Source organism: Bos mutus, chromosome 2, assembly GCF_027580195.1.
Source record: "Bos mutus isolate GX-2022 chromosome 2, NWIPB_WYAK_1.1, whole genome shotgun sequence".
NCBI classification, from domain to species: Eukaryota; Metazoa; Chordata; class Mammalia; order Artiodactyla; family Bovidae; genus Bos; species Bos mutus.
The window spans coordinates 99,168,947-99,188,607 of NC_091618.1; the positions used below are offsets into that span (position 1 = coordinate 99,168,947).

General features: G+C 35.2%; 1 protein-coding gene across 12 annotated transcripts in view; it reads right to left on the minus strand.

Annotated features, from left to right (window-relative positions):
• BAZ2B (bromodomain adjacent to zinc finger domain 2B) overlaps nt 1-19,661 on the minus strand; it is a 422,769-nt gene that overhangs the window by 321,232 nt on the left and 81,876 nt on the right. For 11 of the 12 annotated variants that reach the window (XM_070357382.1, XM_070357397.1, XM_070357374.1 and 8 more), the window contains exon 1: nt 10,046-11,745. The gene's annotated coding sequence lies outside the window, so the exon portion shown is untranslated. Of the gene's footprint in view, nt 1-10,045; nt 11,746-19,661 lie in introns of those variants that run through there. The other variant, XM_070357371.1, reaches the window with a different exon arrangement.

Consider the following 19,661-nt stretch of genomic DNA (forward strand, 5'->3'; position numbering starts at 1 on the left):
ACCTATTTCACAAAACATATTTCATACTAAAATGAAAAAGGTGAAATGAAAAGGTGAAAATTCAATACTATGTCATGGAACACTTTATTCAAAATAAAACAGGGAAATTCTGGTCACATTCCTAATCCTTACTTTCTTCCCCACAGCATGCCTTATTCCTACCGTCTCATTTCACACTTCATACAAAAGCATTTACATACTCTTTAAACCAGTTCTTCTCTTTTATGAATTTTGGCAAGTACATTTCTTTCTGGAGAAGGAAGTGGAAAGAGGTTTTACCTAACTGGCCAAAGTTATTACAGGTTCTCTTCCTGGACCAAATATCTTACTGTTTACACAGCCCTTCCCTAACCCTTCAACTTCCTACTTCAAATCCCCAAGGTATGATCATAGATAAGTTATTTTCTCAACAAGCTACTAAAAAATATCAGTAACAACATACAAGAATTTAATGTTAAGATATTCAGCCCAGAATGAAGAAATTCTTGATACTTTCCAAGAGGACTCAATTACATAATAATGCTACACTCCTCTGCATCCCCATTTAAAAGCCTTCTTTACAACTCTGCTCTTTTTGTTGTTGTTATTGCCTATCCCCAACATTTCCTTTAGCTCTGTAATACTCCATTTATTTTTGGCCGAACAGTGCTGCATGAAAGATCTTAGTTCCCTGACCAGGGATCAAACCTGCAACCCTAGCAGCAGAAGCAGGGAGTCTTAATCATTAGACTACCAGGGAAATCCCCTACAGTATTCTTTTAAAACAGATTTGATCCACAGTCTCTGTTACTTTGTCTTGCAGTATGTGACACTAACAACCCATAAAAGGAGAAATATATTATCCTATGACTTACAGGCTGCTTCCTTATTTTTTCAGATGCTCAAGATAGGCTTTGCTCCTTTCTACATCACTATAATGGTTTTTTGTTAATAATAACCCTTTTCCCAAGGAAGTCCAGAAGTTATGTTTCAACAATCATGTCATCATGGAAACCAGAAAAGGTAACAAACTCAGATACTAGATAGCCTTTTATTTCCACGTTTAATTTACTCAAAACTCACCATCATCAAGATAAGAAATGAGTACATAGAAATTTTTAAGTTTTGTTCTAACACGTCCCTTCAAGAAAATGTTGATCACAGTACTGCAAATAAGGGAAATGAAATGAATGTAATTATCTTAGGACAACAACAATGAAGTTAGGAAAAGTCTAATCATGGAAAATGAAGACTTTAAATGAAGACTTTCTTTTACATTTGAGTATGAATTTTTTAATTTTTCTTTTTCATATTCTCTACTCTTTGTGGAATTTTCTATTATAAGTGAAATTCAGTACTGATGTAATTTAAAGTAAGGGCTTATGTTTTTACTTTTTGCCCTTATGGATATTCCTATTACTGACAGTGCAGCCAGTCTGTCTGGCTGTCTTCATTTATCCAAAGGGACTAAAAGAAGTAAAAGTGTTTTCTGAGTCAGAGACATCAAACTCCCTTGGAAAGCTAGTTCCTCACCACCAAATCTAAAAAAGGGAAGCAGCAGTTCTTAGCAATGTTCAATGCACTAGGTTTCAAGAAAAAACACTTATAAGAGCATAAGAAAAGAATGAGGGAGAAGAAAGCGGTTCTGGTTAATCTTACATTAAACACAATATTTGAGTAACTCTGACCAGAAAGGGCAGTTCTGTCAGTTTTAACCTTGCTTCCACAAACAACAACCCTATCATTGAAATGGATGATTTGAAACTGATTAACCCACCTTCTCCAGAGAAAGCCAAGCAGTCAATTTTGAAAGCAATGGAAAAGCAGGACCCTGTAACATTCTCTTTTCCTTCAAAGGTGACCCCAATAATGTTGCACAACTACTCCACATGCCCAACAGACCTAGTTTGAATTAATTTGTCCCATAGGGGGCTCATGCTGTCCTGTTTTAGTTGGATACTTCTTCCAGATCCCTGAATATTCAGTTTATTCATCTTCTTGGTCTAATTCAAAGCTGTCTAAACCAAATAACCTTTTCTAATGATTCTAGACAAAAGTTATCTCCATCCTACTATGAGCTTTCACAAACTTTATTCTATGGCTCACCAAAAGTATGCTTGAAGGCAGCATACAGTACAGAGTTGATGAATGAAGGCAGCTGCCGTCCTTTTCCCAAATTATTAGTAGAAGAGGAATAAAAGTGCATCAAATACCTGATTCTCCTGTAGTTGCAGGTACTGAGTCAATTCAGCTTTCAAGTAATGTCTAAATTTTCTACTGTTTTGTTGAGCTTCTAATATTTTTAAAAATGAATCCATTACCTCGCCTTTCTTTTTATCTAAATATAATTACTTGTTATATAATGAGAATCAGAAAAGGGAGACAAAATCCTAAACCTTCATTTTGGTGAAAATCCGAGGACTTCGCTCTATCTGATCTACCAAGAAGTGAAGAAGGAAGGGAAACTAAACTCATTTGAAATTTACTTCCTTTTACACTAACTCAGCTTACTCTTTGTTAAACTGTGAAAGAGCAGGGAAATAACTGAAAGGTCAATAGTCGAAAGGCAGAGAGAAAAAAAAGGCATAGAATAAATCACAAAGTGATCAATGTAAACTCAAATAATGGCAAATTAACTATATAAAGTCATTATCCTACAAAATGTAAAACTGAAACTTAACACATCGTCCTTTAATAACCTTTCAATTTATTATTTAGAAAAAAGTGCAGCCTACTATCAGCTAGATTAAATTTGGCCATATATTCTGTTATATTACCAACATATCCAGCCATTTGTGAAGGCAAGAAAGAGTAAAATGCACTCTTAGGATTGGTACTCAACCTTGAAGTGCTGAAAGCTACTTTATCATCTAGTGTGGGGACAAACACATGCAAGCACATGTGAATCTAACACTGTGTTGTGTGGGAAGCTCAATATAATCACCACCACTGTAAATCACTCAGGTATCACTTATTTTAACATACACAAATCAAGGCAAAGCACCCTGTGATTCCTACCAGAATACCTGAAATCACATTTAACATTTTCTCCTCTTACAGTTCTCTTTGAAAGCTTGAGATACAGTGGTTTTCTTCTCTCTTTTCAGTCACTACTAGGCAGCACATGTAGGAAACTATTAAAGCTGGACTAGCTTACGCATGTCATTTCAATACTGTAATAGCACAGCTGTGCTTTATATTCCAGAAGTGACCTAAAGGCAGAAGAGACTCCTAAATTTTTTTAGAGTTAGCATTATTCTAATCCAATTATAATGTCTTGCTGATTTTCTTTTCTATCTTGCCTCATATCACTCAAAACTAAAAGTACTATCATTTTTCTACATATAAGATGAAACTATTTTACAGGTTAATTAATCACAATTTATTGTTTGCATTGTTTCTTAAAACTATACCTAACTAGTAAAATATAATTAATGATATTTTCATATCAAAGATAATTTGATTATTCATCTATGGACAAAATCATAAAACATACTTTCCAAAACATACAATGTCTGTATAATCTTTGTTTGGGGCCAAAATGAGACATATGATGGGTAATATACATTATTGACCTTTTACATTTAGTTCCTTCAAAGCTTCTTTACTTTATTCAGCATTTAGCTTAAATGAAATATTTAAAATTGAAACTGTTCTATGTTGCAAACACAGCTAAAATGAAGAGCTGCTGTAGCAGCAGTGACCAGATTTTAAATGCAGGTAGATCAATAAAAAAAAAAAAAAAATATCCACTAAGCACAGGCTCCATGTGTGAGTGGAATGGTTTATAATAGCTTGCAAATGACTATGTGCTTGCTGTAACCAGCTGTTCTTAAATTATGAATATGCAACCAATTCATGTTAAAGCCAAATCCCAGCACTATTTCTACAGAGAAATCCCAGTAGTTTTGCTTGTTCTACATGTTAGCTCTGTTAAGGATACAAATAGCAGTAAGCTTCTGAACAAATAGGACCAAACTATTGGCATTTCATGCACTGGGTCCATTATCACAGCAGGGGATGTCAATCATTGGTACATTCCTATAACAGCTCAGGCAATATGACAATGATCTAGTAGGAAAAAAAATCAAAATCTCTGCAGCATACTCAAAGTCCTTCTGACAACCTAATGCTTTCTGACTTCAGCCAATCAGATTGTCAGACCTGACCTACAAGAAGACTTGCATCAAGCTTGAAACATTTAAAAACATCAATCATAAAAACAAAGACAGGACATTGAATTATACAGTATTAACCTCCAGGGTTTGCATACAAAGACCTTAGATTTATTTATGTCCCAGCGAGTTAAGAGCTTCAGGACACCGTTCCTTACACCAAACTGACTGCCAATTTGATGAACCTCTCTGCCCTCAGCAGGAGTGCACCGTCTTTGATTAATGAGTGCATGCTTGTGGGAAAGTGTTAAGAGGAGAAAACAGAGGAAAAACACACAATTATGTCTACACATCACTAAAGTACAATAATCATCTATAAACAAAATGCTTTTTTCTTACATACATAAGCATGTACACATGTATACACATAAAGTCAGTAAAGGTTCTGATCTATGTATTAGCTCCATTACTATTATCTCTAACATTTAATTTTCATTTGAAAGGCATTAAAAAACCAAACTACAAGCCAAATGTCATAAGTTATAAATATAACTTTTTAAAGCATTAATTTTATTTAAAAAAATTAAAAACACTATCTTACAGAGTAAATTTTTAAATATGTAAGATAAAACCAGTAGTTTCATCTTATGTTCTTAAGAGCCATTCATTTAAAAAAGTGCAGTGTTTAACTTAAAAATATCAGATCTCTTAAATATTTTACATCTCAGACTATATTATAATGCCACAAATCATATCACATTTAAAACAGATTTAAAAGTCATGTTAATTCACTTTCGTTTAAGCTCCATATGTAATTGTAAATTAATCAAATATATTTATTGCTCATTATTCAAAGTTAACAGAGTCAACAAATAAACTTACAAAAAACTTTTTGACTCTTCTGTTTAGAACTGCTTTCCTTTAAGAAACCCAATGTGGAAAAATTCCTACTTAAATTTGAGATGCTTATTTGCACTACAATTAAAATTATATCATTTCTAAAAATGAGCTAAGCACTGATATTCCTTAAAAAAGTTTAATTTAATATACAGCTCAATTTACCATTTAGAGTATATGAATATCTGACATGATACAAATATTTTATGAGTAAATATATTTCTTAAAATTTGAATCATAGGCTAAGGTAATAGAATAATTTTAAGAAACTGCATGATGATTATATCAAATGGTTATATAAAAGTAACTATTATTACCTGAGTATAAATTTTACCTTTAGTCTCAGTAATGTATGATCTATTTAAAAGAAAAGCATTTTCATAAACTTATGATTTCAGGAAATCATAATTCAGGAATCACTCAGCGGTGTATTTTAAGTGTTTAAATTTGTTTATATTGTCTAAGAAGTCCTTTTAATGGGATTTAACTCAGCAAATTATCTATTCTAATCATCAATTTCACATTTTAAGAATTTCTTTTAAAGGTAAACTATTTTAAGTATGTTACAAATGTCATGCTCTGAAAAACTGTTAGTCTAAAGATTTTAAAATTAAAAATCAATAAATATTGGAACTAAAAAATATCTTTTAACATAGTGATAAGTTACATTTTATCCTTAAACTCATCATCCTTAAGCTTTTTACACAAATTTTTTAAAATGTGTTTTCTTCTGTTGAGATTATCACTCTTATTCTCCCCCTCTCCTATCTCCTCTCCCTCTGAAGAGAAAAAAAAAAGCAAGTAATTAGAAAAAAAGCTGAAAACGCCTTGGCACCAATGGGATGATCTGACACCATTTTAGTACCACGGTATGACAGTTGCAACTACCAATAAAAGTTAACTAATAAAAATATAATTTCAAATTTTAAAATCTTAAATTATTGCTAGTCCATTACTGAATGTTATTTTACCTCCTCATAAAGGAAATTAAACCCTACATTGCCCTTTTTGTCAATAACTATTCTCTCTTCTGATTATCTTCTATAACAAAAGTTTAAAGAAATGTTTAATCAAACAAGTCAACAATTTAAAAGCACAATATTTTTAAAGACTCATGATATAAAATATTTAATTAAATGGAATAAAAAATTTCTTAACCTCACAAGGTAATTAATCCCTCAGAATATCAGGTTAATTCAAAATCATTAAACCTTGATAAAATTATTTCCTACAGGGATCAAAATCACCACATCACTTTGTGCTAAATCCTATCTTCCTTTGATAGGTCTAACGAGGACTAGTTCAAAAACTCACAAACTACAGCTCAAAATCCTTCTTTGATAAATCTTTACACTTAAAAGTAATCAAGTTTTATAACATACTTTGACTAATTCAAGGGATAAGACAAAAAACTAAACTTTTGTGCAACTGTAATATCCTACATCTTGTATAGTAACACAAAAGTAGCAACAAAGACATTAACAATTGCAGTTCAAGCTGGGAGTGACTGTTCTGTTTCAATTCAATGACACCACTAATGGCTTCTTAGCAGTTCCATGAAATCAACCAGCTGTCAAGTTGATGCATCAGAAGGAACAGTTATGCACTCCCATAAGAAAAAGCAACACATCAGGATGTTTGGCAAAACATCTGCTCCTTTACACTGTAGTTCTATAATAAACATGCAAACAAAGAAATGGGAAAAAGGGCAACAGAATTAAAATTCCAAGGTTTCCATTACAGTCTCATATGCATTTTAAATAAATGGCTTACAAAAATAAAAACAAATTTCTGCCAAGTTGAATAAGTTATTTTAAATCTTTTGAAAATGTAAAATATTACTCAGATTCTTCTAGAAAGGCAAAACTACATATAAATTGTTCCATTTTTAAAACTGAGAGTAAACTATAGTTACCAAGTAAAATCTTATTTTACATACAAAACTCAAAAAGTATTACTAACATATGCTTCTTTCATTTAATGTGTTTAGTAACTTATGCTAATAGTATTCTAATAAATGCATTTTCAAGACTGAAGAGTCTAAAAATGATTGTTCAAGAGTGTTTGAAACAGTAAATGCTGCTACAGTTCAGCCTTAGTATAACAGATAACAGCAAATATACTATCCCCCTGTATTTCAAAATATGTATCTACTCCTATTTCTGTCCAAACCATTATATGAATACAACATTAAGTTCTTACAAATAATCCCCTATTTTAAAGCATATAATTTTCTTTAAAAAAAGAAAGAGAAAAACTCATCATCACAGGCTTTACATACTTTTACATTCACCATTCATTTCAAACATCTATAAAATCTGCTTTTTTCTGTCTGAAACTTACAAGAGCCTCAATGTGTGGAAGTTATTGATTATGCAGCAGAGTGACAATATGTACAGTGTTTACAATAGGTGTGAGACATCAAACGTACTTAACTCCCATTTTCTTAAACTGCTTATCCTCTGTGCTTGCCATTTATAATCTGCCAAATCTTCTAGTCCTTTGTTGCATGTATAATTTAGAACCATCTGTTCTATGTGCTTTTAACTATTTAAACATTTTTCACCTACCTACGATTCACATAAATGTCAGACATTCAATTCAGTCAAGCTTTCTGTATTGCATTTTACATAAAGCAAATCTCTAAATAAATAGCATAGCAGATAACACCAAATAAGACTGCTACAGCAATAGAAACATACCATATACAACCTAAGTTTTTATGTGTTAGACAAATCTTTCAATGTACTTGGAATTGTTTCTATTAGCTTTTTTTTGAGTTAATGGTAGTCAATGTTTTTCCCTACCCAGAAGACAAAGAGAATGCAAATTAAATACAGACAGTTTCATGTCCTTGTTAGAAGAGAAGTAAATATGCTGACTGAAAATGACTACAGGAGATAGAATTCCACTTTCCCATTCAATTTGCATTGCCTCTTATTTATATACCAGTCAGTATATCATTAAGTTTGATCATGTGACCAACCGAACTTTAGTGAGGGGAAAAACTATTTTAGACAAGCAAATTAAAACACAAGTTTTTATTGTTTATCTTTTCATAATGGCTGACAAAAGAGCATATACTTGAGATTATAAAATATATTTTTAAATCAATGTTGCCTTTTAAACACTAACTATATTTTCACCAATCATTTTACTTAATATCTGCTACTATATTTTTAAAGTATCCAGTATCGCCAGCTTTTTTTGAAAACTGTACCTTCAAAATGCAAAGAAATATGTAAAAAAACAGAACAGTTAATTACAAGAAGTGATCTAGGTCATCTAAAATAAGTATACATAAATATTAACCAAGCTGATTAAAGAAAAATCCACAGGAGTGGAGTAAATAAAAAAGGAAACATGCAAATATTCAAATCCTTTAAAGTATAAAAAACATATACACAAAAGCCTGCTAAATACCAAAGACCACTGTTTCCACCATTTTTTCGCACAGTTTTCCACCTGTTACCAAAACATAAAATGTGCAGACACCGAGGGCTCATTTTGAGAGCAGGACACAAAAATAAGCAGAACAGCTTATCGTTAACCTGTAAGTTACATGGTCCTTCACATGGTCGCTTAAAACAGGGAAAAAATTAAGCGAAAAATTTACTCCTGGTAAAATTTCTTCATAAAGTTTACATGACGTCACCGGGCCCCCTGAACATTCCCTAAACTTTGAATCTTAACCAGACACACTTTTTGACTTTCTGAGGTTTCTTCCCAGTCTTTGAAAAATAAAAATTAAAAAAAGAGAGAGAGACTTGAGAATAAAAATTGCCCAAGATGGCGAAACGCTTGTTGTTTAGAGGGCAGAGGGGAAAAAAATGGAGGATATTGTAATATACACAAAGGGATAAATTTCAGCAACTCGGCCAAGGACTGCAGCTGCTTCTCTCTTTATAAGGAAGCAACACACAAAAGATAAATACAGAAGGAGAGAAAAGAAGGGAAAATCTCCCAAACAGCAGGGCCAGTTCTGACTCTCCAAACATTTCCTTCCTTTCCCAAGTCCCATTTCTGAGGTTCGTGGAATTACTTTAAGAGAAGAGGAGCCGCGAATGGGAAGGGAGCGGGGGAAGGGGAGCAAAAAGATTAAAAGAGCGAAGAAGAGTTGAGAACAGGAGGCAGCACCCGGGGAAGAACTGCTAGGAGACAGACATTACTGTAGGAAAAGCTATGCTCCTCTAATCTCTACGTACTGAAACAGACTTTCCAGGTATCCAGATCTTTTCCCAGTTCCACCTGCCCCTACTCCCACCCCACCCCACCCAGCTCACTTTCTGTAAACTCCCAAGCCCCAAGCTACTCGGGGAGAGAGAGCAAAAGAGACCCGAATTGGGGGGTGGGGGGTGGCAGGCGCAGCTTATCAGTCCTACAGGGAAGAGGGGGCGGAGGCAGAAAAGGGCAGCAGTAGGCGGACTGGGGGGGTGGGGGGGTAATCTTGAAACTACCCCGGCGGGGATGGGGGGAGCAGCGGTTATTCCCGGGTAGGAATGGCGATCGCAACCGTGCCAGAGGTGATTTTTTGAGAAGCCAAACTGTTGGCGGCGACCTGAGCGCTGGAAGCCGCAGGGAGGAAAAAAGACGCGAAGCGCCGGCGGCCGAGCAGGGAGGCCGGCACAAAGGAGGCGGACTCGCGGCGGCAGCGTCTGCCCACGCCGGGGGAGGCACGGCCCGCGGCCCTGCTAGACCGAAGTCCCGCACTGGCGGCTACGAATAAAGTTTACGTTCTCCTGAGACCGCACTCCCCACCTCCCACCCAGGACCGCGCATCTCCGCGTCCTCCTCCCCCAAACTGCAATCGGGACCCCGAGCACCACCCCAGCCTTCCAGCCAGCACAACAAAGAGACACACCGACCGGCGAGGGTAAACAGCCGCGGCCGGGCGGGCAGGGCGGGCAGGGCAAGCGCCTCCAGATAAGCAACTCCGGAGTCTAACCCACTCGCAGGAGCGCAGTTTCTTCTCTTTTTCGGTTTCAAACGGCTTTACAATATTTGGAATTTTCATCTTCACCCGCACCCCTCACACCCGAGGATTTTAAACTCACCTTTACTTTCGAACTGAGAGTTGCGGTGGATGGGATTTTTGCCTTCCCCAGATGGTTAAAGGTTACGATTTTTGTTTTGGAAACCCCACCACCTCCTTATTTCTATTATTATTTTTGCAAGAAAAGTATAAGGAGAGTTGGAGTGGAGGTGAGATTTGTGATCGGCAAAGCCCTGGACGCCCTCCTTCTCCGTCTTCCGCCTCTCTCTCTCTGATTAGTTCCTATCCAGCAGCAGATTGAAGCAGGAGATGATTCTTCTCAAGGTTTGTTCAGCAGCTTCACTTCTAGGCGAAGGCTTCATGAACCAAGTGACGTCAACCAACAAGGCTTCTCTCTCTCCTCTCTCTAACAATGAAAGTTGCTGTTAACAAGGGAAAAAAGAGAGAGAATTGTTTATACCATTTCAGTTCCAATAATAAATGACCCATCAGCTCCTAAAGTAGCCAAGGGAGGGGAGGGGGTGGCTTCTTCCTCCAAAGAATCCTGTAGCTTTGAGTTTGCACCGATTCTTCTTCCAGGAAAAAGTTAAGGAACTCTAATGTTTTGTTTTACTTTTAAAAGTAGAGAAGACAGAAAATAGGATTGAAAACGTAATTTTTTAAAAAAAGTACACGGGCGAATAGGGAGCGTAGATTAACAATGTTCACCTAAACTTTGTAAACTCAGAATTTGGTTAAAATCTAAAAGTCAACTAAATGTAATATGTTTGGAACTCAAAATAAAAAGCAGGACGCAAAATGGTCCCAGGATAAAATGCTACTTCCCTAACCCGGGAAGGTTAAGCTGCTGTAATGTTTATGCACTGAGTTAAAATTTAAATAAAACGTTAAAATAATAAGTCGTTTTAAAGTTATACGTTAAAACTTCAAAAGGTAACCTCAATAGTCCCCCCTACACACACACTTGTGAGAAGGCAAAAAAGGTGGGGAGAGGATAGCTAATTGTAGGAATTAGAACACTTAAAATACCAAGTTAAGACTAGGTAACCTATTGCTCCATCTTTAAATTACACACGAGGTATGCTATTTGTCTACCCCACAATTTCTTCTAACTTCCTATTTTTTACCCTTCCATTTTCATTTTCCTCCACTAATTTAAACATCCTGAAACCAATAAAGTTGAACTAAAGGTGAAGTACACCCCATCCCCTCCTACAGCACACCACCCTATAGTTTCCTAAAAAAAAATTTTTTTAAAGGCCTTATCCTTAGTAATGCTTTATTACCAAAGAAGATAAATAATTAAATTTTTTTTCATTGAGGTAGTGTTTTCCCCCTGGAACACATTAAAAGTCCCAAAAGTTCATATAACTAAAAACTGCATAATTTAATCTTCAGGATGAATAGTAAGTGAAAGGCAACCTATAGAAAAATAATTTGACCATATATGTGTATTTTGTACATGCATATGTAGATAAATGTATCTTAAAAGATGCTATTGTTTTATGTTTCCTCTTCAGCCACTGGCTGTGATTTTAATTGTGCTGGAGGATCTTCATTAGTATTAACACATGGGGAGATTTCACAAAGCTGCTTCATTAGGAAAAAAAAAAAAGCTTGGCAGACTAGGTCTTTTTGCATGCACTGAGAATGTCAGCCTTACCTCGGTCATTTGTAACATAATAAGTGCAAGTACAATGATTGCAATGCAGGAGCACTGGGGGAAGGGCAGAAATACTGCCTGTCTAATAGGGATATCTGAAAAGAAGGCTGCTCATTACATAGTAAAATGTATGCTAAAAATTAGTGAAGATGATGTCTCAGGAGACTGATGCTAAATAAATTAATGTGCTGATATGTTTTTAATTATTATTTTTGTAATAGTTTATTTCATTCTCAGGATTCACATTGAGCAGCAAAGCTGTGCTAGCACTTATTGATTTTTTTTCCCTGCCACATTCCCGGAATACAGATTTTAATCATTTCACTACACCACACTCAGTAATTTCATTAAAAACTGGAACCTTCCATCCCCAGAAAACCATTTAATTTCAATGACATACAATTCTGGTCTTAGCAGAAAACTGTCTCCACAGTAAAAGCTGGCCTAAGGTTCAAATGCATAATTTAATCCTGAGTTTTCCATGCTCTGCATTCCTTTGAAGCTATAATTTGAGTAACTACCTAATAACTGTAATAAGGATAATAATTTCCTTATAATATATTATTAACTCATATTTAATTAACTCAAAGGCCAAGTTCTGTACATGTATGACTGGGTCAACAGTTCCACAATATCAAAATGTACTAATAATGTTAAAGAAAACTACAGATTCCAGTATAAGTGTGGAAAGCTAGCATTTAGATATTACTTCAGCAAAGTAACATGTAAAAAATATGATGCATTTTATATAATAGGGGTCATTACTTATAACAGTATTTTTAAATATTTGGAAGTAAACAGGACAATTCACTGGTATTTCTGTGTGTAAATAAAGTATTTTAATATTTCAACAATCCGTCAATCCATTTCAGACATTTTGTCTAATCATTAGCATTACTGCTGAAAATATTCAATTTTGGAAGGATAAAAAGAAATAGCTAGATTCAAATTGTTTGAATTTTCATATAAGAATTCTCTTAAAACATTTCTCTGGAAATAAAGTTGTGGCACACTTGAATAACTTATATAACTAAGAATGTATCTTTTACTTAAATACTTTTAAAATAGACTGCAAAGCATAATTCAAAGTTTGGTTCCAATAAAATGCTGAAATAATAATACTGGCTTTGAAGATGGCACACTGGCTTTCCAGACAATGTTTCATAAGAATATGTAATTTACATTGCCTAGTTTTTACAAAAAAGCACCTGTGGGGAAAACTGTTTAACATAAGAAAACTTATTTAGTAATTAAAAATTTTAATATATGCCTAATCAATAGAAAATATGGTACACAGATAATGAAAGTGACTAACTTACATATACATGTATAATTTCAAGTTGAAGCCATATATAACACAAAGTTGTTTTTCTCTTGGTTGAATAATGAAGTAACTTAAGAGTGTCATCAAATGTTGAAATAAAGGGTAAATGTGGTAATAATAAAGAATTTGATTTTGGTATGTTTAAGATATTTAAAAACTGTATTTTTATTATCATCAAGGGCTCTTTACATAGTTTGAAAAATATTTTTTAAATACAGTTGACAAGTGAAAAACTCATAGATGGATATAATAAAATGAATTTATGTATTTTAATAAAAACTTCAATTTTTATATTAAAATATGTTTAAAATAATTTGGTGTTATTTGGTAATTCAAATATATTACTATCCAATTTAATCTATACCTTTAAGACTGATTTTTAAAATAATGAAATATTAAAAATTTTAAACTGGATTACTCTAGTATTTGATACCCACTTACTAGGAAGTTATGGTTAAATTATTTTTAAATATGATTCTTTCCCTTTTCCATGTTATCACATTTGATTATTTCAAAGATGACAACATAGTCATAGAGTTGGGGGGGTGGAGAAAAAATAATTATAAGTTATAAAATAATTTGGCTCCCATAGCACTGTTTCTTCTACTTAAGTTCATCATTTAAATTAGTACTTGATCATGTACAGAATTATAAAAGAATTTAATGATCAAATAGATCTTTTCCAATATAAGTAAAATCCTATATGTGATATACACCTAGACTAATTATTCATACCAATAATTATTCTAAATTAGTACCATAAATTAATTATTCTACCACTATAGACTAAACTGTACTTTTTTTATAAAGCATTATCTATTCTTAGGACCAAGACAGAACTTCATAAACAGGAAGAGATAAAGATGGACAGGTATCCTATTGTAGGTTCGGTTACATGGACCTTCAGAGAGTAAGGAACTCTCATGTGCAGAGAACAAAGTCTAGGCTGACTACAAACTACAAAAAGCCAAACGAATGAGAGATCTTAATAGTAGAACCACCTGGCCACTGTCATGTCTTGTTTCTGTTTCAATCAGTACAGACTAATGAAGCTTTATTTGTTTTCATTCACTGAACAAACATTTGAGTGCTTGCTATATGCTATGCACTCTGCTAGAGGCTGGAAAACACATGAAAGCTCACATTCTGGTTGATGTTGAAAGTGTGAAATTTCTGGGAGATCAGAGACTTACAAAAATCACATTATAAAGATACAAATAATAAAGTTTTGCTAGAATAAAGAGGATGGATCTACTAATTCTAAGAGTCTATATAAAAGCTTTATCAAAGAAAGGCCATTTGAACTGCATCTCAAATACTGAGAGCTTTCCAGGCAAAGAAGACAGGAACAAATTCTAAGTGAAAGAAAGAAACCATAAATTTAAATTACAAAAGCTACCAGGTCTGATGTCCATCCAGTAGTCAGAAATTCAGTGTAACAGGAATACTCAGTGTGAGTTGTAAAATAACAGGGACTAAGGAGGAAAACCAGGGATAAGGCCTTATGTCCCTTGGATGAATTTATCCTGAAAGCCAACAAAGGTCAGCAAAGAAGTAACATGATCAACATTATTTTTAGGAAAAAATTAACTGTATAGATAGTGCAGATGATAGACTATATTATGAAGAGGTATCTTAAGAGACCATGAGAAAACGGTAAAAGACAGTGGTACTGGAGGTTTAAAGCAAAGTAAAATGTAGATTTTGTGACAAACTGAGTTAAAAGGAAGGATTAAAGGAAAACTAAATTTCTGGCTTAGGGAACTGGGCAAATGCTGCAGTCATTTAGTCAGGTCCAGAATACAGAATACATAAGGGAAAACAAATCATAAGGTGGTCTGGAATTAGAACTTGAATTTATGCTTTATAGGTCATTTTAAAATGGGATTATTAAAATCAACTGAACAGTTTTTCAAAATGTGCATACCCAGGCTCAATATCTAGAGACTCACTACGTCTGGGTGGGGTCAAGTGTTTATTTTCTTTTTAAAAAAAACTCTTGATAGTGTTTCCAATAAACACTGCTGATTCAGAACACTGTTACAGAACTTCCCTGGCAGTCCACGGGTTAAGACCATGTTTCCACTATAGGGGGCACAGGTTCCTCCTGGTGGAGGTGCTAAGATCTTGCAAGCCAGGCAGCCAAAAAAAAAAAAAAAAAAAGAATGCTGCTACCAGCATAAATTGATTATAAAATTCATTTGGAATAAAAAAAAAAAAAAAAAAAAAGCCTAGAAAACCTTGAAAAAGAACATTGAGAATGGAGGGGGGTGTCATATCAGATATTAAATATGCTATAAAAGCTTAATAATTTAATGGTAGCATTGGCACATGAAAAAAAAAAAAGACCAATAAAATAGAAAGTTGAGAAATTACCCAAGTGCATATATATGGAAATTTAACATAGATAAAAGCTGTATCTCAAAGCAGTAAAGAAAAGATGGACTTTTTCATAAGTGGTGTTGAGATAACTGAGTAGTCATAAGGAAAAAGATGAATTTGGATCTGTTCCAAGAATAAATTTCAAAAAGATCAGATATTTAAATATAAACATTTGAACCATTCAAGTACTAGGAGAAATTACGAGTCAATTCCTCTATAAGTGAAGAATAGGGAAAATGTTCCTGGCAATGGTCAAAACTAGATGAAGTGAAAATATGAAAAACATTGTAACACAGACAATTTAATAACCCTACATATAAAGAGTATCCAAAAATGAATAAAACACCAACACCCTGAGAGAAAAATGGCAAGAGATATGAACAGACATTTCACAGAAAAAGAAATGCAAATGCCCCTTAAATAGAAACATTCTCAACCTTCTTCATAAGAGAAATGCAAATTAAAATCACTGATATACTATGTCTCACCCAACAAATTGGCAAAAATTCAAAATTTTCACAGCACAGCCTGTTAGTAAGGCAGTTGTGGGGAAAAGGAACACTCTCAAATATTGCTTGTTAAACTGAAAAGTAGAAAAAGCCCAACAAAAGAGATGTTCATGGAATCTAGCAAAGTTACATATACATTTTATTTTTTGTCTGGCAAATCCCACCCCAAGAATCTGACCAAAAAAGAAGTTATTCATTGAAGCATTGTTTCTTATAGCAAAAGTTTCTATGAAAATTAATACAGAAGCCTCAATAAAATGTAGTCTGAAGGTCAAAAGAAGGAGCTGTCACCCATGTTCCAGTTAAAGTCCACACAGATCCCAACAGAAAGAGACACCATGCATCTCCAGCTGGAAGTAATATGGTTTTACTACAAATGCCAGCAAGAGGAAGACATCTCTTCCTTCCTGGCAACAGCTCAGCCAATGGGACTGTCACAAGTCAGTCAATTAAGAGCTGTTACACTTTGCACTCTCGGTTTCCTCAATGGACTTTTTATCAACATCTCTCCTGACTCTCCCATCTCCTCTATAAGAATTTTCTTTCCTTTGCTTTATTGAACTTGCTTGTGGTTCTTCACACAGTTGCATCTCCCAAACTGCAATTCTGTGTTGCTCCCTAAGAAACCCCATTTTGCTGGTAAAATAACTGGTTTTTCATTGTTTTAGGCTAACATATGGAAATAACCCAAAAGTCCATCATAGTGAAATGGCTGAATAATTATGATACATACATGCAGTGAAGTACTATGCAATTTTTAAAAGGGAATAAAGAATATATGCAATATAAAGTAATTCACTGTCTACTCCAGTATATATTGTTGAGTAAAAATATCAAAGTGGGAAAAAGCATCTATGGCATATTACCATTCACCTATCTCACTTTTTAAATTAAATGAAAAGTCAAAACCTTAAAACACAGTGTTAGTGGCTCAGACGTGTCCAACTCTTTGTGACTCCATGGACTGTATGTAGCCTGCAAGGCTCCTCTGTCTATGGAATTCTCCAGGCAAGAGTACTGGAGTGGGTTGCCATTCCCTTCTCCAGGTTATCTTCCCAACCCCAGGGATCAAACCCAGGTCTCCTAAATTGCAGGCAGATTCTTTACCACCTAAGCCACCAGGGAAGCCCTTAAAAATGGTTACCTGTAAAAAAGAAGGGAACAGAGGAGCAAAGATGGAATAACAGGAAGTTTTCTCATAAAAATGTGACTTCAGAAACATAGAATATATATAAATATAATTTACAAATTATAAAACAAAAATACATTAAAATTTTAAAGTGATCCCATCTAAATGAAATAAGTGAACTTAATTATATATGGAGTTGGTGGCATAACCATACAGAGAATATTCTAAGTGACTTTAAACATAGTAGTTTTTTATCTTCTTTTTGGCCACACCATGCAGCATGTGTGGAGAAGGCGATGGCACCCTACTCCAGTACTCTTGCCTGGTAAATCCCATGGACAGAGGAGCCTGGTAGGCTGCGGTCCATGGGATCGCTAGGAATCGGACACAACTGAGCAACTTCACTTTCACTTTTCACCTTCATGCATTGGAGAAGGAAATGGCAACCCACTCCAGTATTCTTGCCTGGAGAATCCTAGGGACAGGGGAGCCTGGTGGGCTGCCATCTATGGGGTTGCACAGAGTCAGATATGAAGTGACTTAGCAGCAGCAGCAGCAGCAGCATGCAGCATGTGAGACCTTAGTTCCCTGGCCAGGGATTGAACTTGCACCCCTTGCATTGGAAGCACAGAGTCTTAACCAGTAGACCACCATGGAAGTCCCAGGAATTTTTAAAAACCATATTCAAACACTTAACAGTACTTTCCTCATATGATTTAAACTAAGAAATAAACTTGAAAGCAGCAACAACAAAACAATAACTTAAATTGTTATCCTCAGCCACAGTTTTGTGATATTAATTGGTGGTGTTATTGTAATTAGGGGCTTCTTAGGTGGCTCAAGTGGTAAAGAATTCTAAAATACAGGAGCCACAGCAGACACAGGTTCGATCTCCTGCGTCTATACCAAGATCCCCTGAAGGAAGAAATGGCAACCCACTCCATTTTTCTTGCCAGGATAATCCCAGGGATGGAGGAGCCTGGTGGACTACAATCCATGGGGTCACAAAGAGTTGGACATGACTAAAGCAACTGAGCACGCACACGCAAGCACATTCTTGTAATTATATTGCATGCATAGTCTGAGAAAAAGCAAATGGATAATTAAGTTGGTGTTTTGGGTGTGGGACAAAAAAGGACAGATGTAAAATCAGTGAGTTACATAAAAATTATGTGATCACGAATTTGAACTGGATATATCAGAATAAACTATAATATTTTACATTTTAAAATATATGTATTTCTTAGTTCTGCCTAAAAACGGGGACTATGCAGTAGCAACAAGCACATACTTTTATATCCAATTATTGACAGTAAACAACATTTGCCCCTGAAACAGATCCCTAGAAGCAAAGGCTGATTCTAGGATAGGAAATGTTCAAGGTAAGCCTAAAATATCCTATCATACTATTAATCATGAAAACTATCAAAGATTACTGGGGTAATGTAAAAGGACTTGAGAATAAATGTGAAAAAGCCAACTTGAATTGGTTCCCACTGGCCAAAGATGAGACAATTTAAGCTTCTTAAGAATAACTAAAATGGATTGCAACGTAACATACAACTTAATACATAATTTCATAATGATACTTTAAAAAAACTCATTATTCACCTTTGAAGAATGCTAGAGAACCAACTCATTATTTTGAAAACTCGTAAATAAAGGAAACAATTTAAGTCTTTATTCAACATTTCATACCAAATGTACCTTTCAGTTCAGTTCAGTCACTCAGTCATGTCCGACTCTTTGCGACCCCATGAATTGCAGCAAGCCAGGCCTCCCTGTCCATCACCAACTCCTGGAGTTCACTCAGACTCACGTCCATCGAGTCAGTGATGCCATCCAGCCATCTCATCCTCTGTCGTCCCCTCCTCCTCCTGCCCTCAATCCCTCCCAGCATCAGAGTCTTTTCCAATGAGTCAACTCTTCCCATGAGGTGGCCAAAGTATCGGAGTTTCAGCTTTAGCATCATTCCTTCCAGAGAACACCGAGGACTGATCTCCTTTAGAATGGACAGGTTGGATCTCCTTGCAGTCCAAGGGACTCTCAAGAGTCTTCTCCAACACCACAGTTCAAAAGCATCAATTCTTTGGCGCTCAGCTTTCTTCACAGTCCAACTCTGACATCCATACATGACTACTGGAAAACCATAGCCTTGACTAGACGGACCTTTGTTGGCAAAGTAACGTCTCTGCTTTTGAATATGCTATCTAGGTTGGTCATAACCTTCCTTCCAAGGAGTAAGCGTCTTTTAATTTCATGGCTGCAATCACCATTTGCAGTGATTTTGGAACTCCAAAAAATAAAGTCTGACACTGTTTCCACTGTTTCCCCATCTATTTCCCATGAAGAGATGGGACCAGATTCCATGATCTTAGTTTTCTGAACGTTGAGCTTTAAGCCAACATTTTCACTCTCCACTTTCACTTGCATCAAGAGGCTTTTTAGTTCCTCTTCACTTTCTGCCATAAGGGTGGTGTCATCTGCATATCTGAGGTTATTGATATTTCTCCCGGCAATTTTGATTCCAGCCTGTGCTTCTTCCAGCCCAGCGTTTCTCATGATGTAGTCTGCATGTAAGTTAAATAAGCAGGGTGACAATATACAGCCTTGACGAACTCCTTTTCCTATTTGGAACCAGTCTGTTGTTCCATGTCCAGTTCTAACTGT